The sequence below is a fragment of the Schistocerca americana genome, chromosome X, assembly GCF_021461395.2.
Source record: "Schistocerca americana isolate TAMUIC-IGC-003095 chromosome X, iqSchAmer2.1, whole genome shotgun sequence".
NCBI classification, from domain to species: Eukaryota; Metazoa; Arthropoda; class Insecta; order Orthoptera; family Acrididae; genus Schistocerca; species Schistocerca americana.
The window spans coordinates 391,750,990-391,754,416 of NC_060130.1; the positions used below are offsets into that span (position 1 = coordinate 391,750,990).

General features: G+C 42.2%; 1 pseudogene; it reads left to right on the top strand.

Annotated features, from left to right (window-relative positions):
- Nucleotides 1-842: 842 nt before the first annotated feature.
- Nucleotides 843-960, top strand: LOC124557240 (annotated as a pseudogene).
- The last annotated feature ends 2,467 nt before the right edge of the window (nucleotides 961-3,427 follow it).

The following is a 3,427-nucleotide window of genomic DNA, read 5'->3' on the forward strand; positions in this document are numbered from 1 at the left end:
TGTAAATTACGGGCCAATGGTTTGCGAACTCAGCGTTGGCACCCAATAGCGACCTAGATGTGTTTAATTAAGGTCAGATGAGGCGTGTTTTGTGGCCAACACTTCAACGTGAATTCACTGTACCGCTTCTCAAGCCCCTATAGCATGACTCTAGCTTGGCGACACCCTATAAGGTGCCATCGACATCAAGGCAAACTTCAAGCATGAAGGGATGTGTAGTGGGCACTGAGAGTTCTGTCACAAAGGGCCATTGTTTTCCTTATGAAAACGAACCGGCCACTCTGACTAGCGTCGTTATATGGTGTAATTTATGACCCAAATTGCTGATTTATGCTCTAAGTTATGTTTACACAAGCTTAATTTATGACTAAATGTTTCCCCTAATATTAATGAACATGATTTATGACCCAAAATAGCCCCCACCCCCCTCTGAGTAGTCCACTTACGTTTATGCATATTAATTATCATAATTTATTCTCAAAAATGGCCATTCCCAACTCCTCTAGGGCAAATGGGTAATTTGTAAATGATATTTTCAGCTCAATTACTTTAATATAACTTATAACCAAAAATGACGTTGGGCGCTTTGACACTAAAGTTGATGTGTGATTTCTGCAATTTCATTCTTACAATCTGCAGATGAGCGTTGTGTCCAGTGGAATTTTCTATCAGCACTCCAACGTATTATCACCTATTGCCATTTACTGTTTGTAAGCTATTTTTTACACTTCTGTGGCAATTTTTTCCTAGTATTCCAAATACCCTTTTTTTCGAGATCATCCTCCAAAGACACTTATAAATATGGGCCTCTAAATAATTAATACATACCACCATAGTGCTTTGGCAACGGCCTTGCCGCAGTGGATACACCGGTTCCCATGAGATCACCGAAGTTAAGCGCTGTCGGGCGTGGTCGGCGCTTGGATGGGTGACCATCCAGGCCGCCATGCGCTGTTGCCATTTTTCGGGGTGCACTCAGCCTCGTGATGCCAATTGAGGAGCTACTCGACTGCATAGTAGCAGCTTCGGTCAAGAATACCATCTTATGACCGGGAGAGCAGTGTGCTGACCCCACGCCCCTCCTATCCCCATCCTCCACCGAGGATGACACGGCGGTCGGATGGTCCCGGTAGGCCACTCGTGGTCTGACGACGGAGTGCTTTTTTTTACCACAGTGCTTTATCTACAATAATACCTTCTTGATCTACACCAAAGTTGTATAACTTTAAGAAACTTATCCCTGCACTTTCAATGTGTGAAGGTCAGTTATGCCACAATCGGACTGCCTTAGAAGACTGTGATGCTGTAAGATTATAGTAGAGTTATAATTCATGCTGGGAAATCAAAGTAGGAACATTACTACAGGCATGTATGTACAGACACAAGACATCCTTAAATTACGCTAATATTCCACACTTGTGCCACCACCACCACCACCACCAATGTGGACAGGATTGGAATGGAATGGTAGAGGTATAGAATTTATTCAGAACCTACCAAAACGTGGGAGCTCTCCACCATAGTCTGTGTGAAGCACTGCACTCATAATTGCACCCAGCCAGGAGCTGTCCTGTGTCTGCAGGACCCAGCTGCCACAGCCATGGTGTGCCCAGTATAATTACCACTTCTCCTCTCAGGTACAAAGCCACCTCCAATGAGAAGTGTGGGATGATTTTAATAACATGGTAAGGGTGGGAGACATGGGGCCAGCCGAAGGTTTCCACTGGACTTGTGTCTAATCAAGTGCTGGCTGGGACAATGTCCCCCTGTGCTCGATCAATACCAAATCTAATAAGATAAGTTATGTTCCTGCAAGCCAGCGAAAGCAGGAGCAGATACGCCATTCCTCTTTACTCTAATCATCAGAGGTAGCAGCCAGCACTCTAATTACAAAAACCTTATTTAGGAATTTGCTTCCATTTTAGGGAAGTACAGTGCATACACTAACAAATCAAAAGTATCCAGACACATACTAGTGGACATTAATGTGGGATGTGTACACCATTTGAATCACGTGCTGTATTTAAAAAGAAAATCGTGATCGAGAAGGTTGAGACACGCGTGTGGGATTTGTGACACATTGTATTTCGTTTGGAAGTATTGTAGTGTAATATTCTCTAGGAATCTGACCATGCTGCAACAGTAACATGTAGACACTGCTTAACACGTTTTGTCTAAATAATATAACAACATACTCAGGAACAGGGCGAAACAACGTGGTTATCCTCTAAAGTGGAAAGGTGAGGCAAAGACAGTGATGTACTGCCACAACACTTTAATAAAGATGCAACAGATCTGAACCCACTGATGTGTAATACGGACGTCATTCATTCCAGCAACTTTATAGCACACTTGTGTAGCATTTACACTGAATACAACATCAGTTCTACATGACACAAACCGTTTAGAGTTTTCAAAAGGTATATGACTCCAAATATTTACGAAATTCGTGCCTGTTGATAGTTCGGCAATTTCAGTATTTTTCCCTCATTCTGATAGGATGATCGACAACAAATGTATCAACCAGACACTGACGTTCCAATTACAAAAGATGAGCAATACATATTAAACAAGATTCCCTGTATAGACCTCCACACACTCACTTTCGCTGCAAACATTTTAAAAAATAATGAAAATTCGGTCCAGTAATAACACAGGGGGTGCTACGCCTACCGCCAAGGTCACTAGCCTCCAACAGAGATTCTAATTGGGCTTTCCACTGCATAACGAAAAATGCTCTATTATAGCACAAATAAGGTGAATATGCCCCAGGCAGAGTTAGGGATGTGACAGAAGGGAACTAGCTTTCCAACTTACCTGGCAGCTTCAAAGACATTTAAATCAATTCATCTTGGCATATTTGTGCTAGTTCACTTCTTAGTATTAGTACCCACGTCACGCAGTGTGTGTCACGTCACGTAAAGTAACATGATACATGATGTCATGTTGCATAAAAAGACACATACCATCATGTCATCCAACATGGCATTTGTCAGGCCGTGTAGTACAACACAAAATGCCATTAAAGTTTAAGATGCATGCATCCCAATCTGGTATACTTGCTATCATAGATGCACCCCCACTCTCGGATACTTCTCATTACAGATGCATCCCACTCCCTATAAGTACATGAATTTGTGCCTATTTGTTCTTACACCCCTCAGCATACAAGTAACAAGGAGTAGGTTCGGAAGAGAAATGATTCCATTGGGGAAAAAAAATCCACGCCCCCACCCAGAAATAATAAAAATGAAAAGAAGGTTTAGCGTCACCCTAGGAACAAATCCACCCCTAGAAATTTTACCTTTCACAAAAACGTTTTTAGCTATTGCTTGTATGCTCTTAAGCCACATTATATGGTATATTGCTCATTATGAATGGCGAATCTTCTCGATTTTGGGCACAGGACCAGGGACTTTAGCTTATA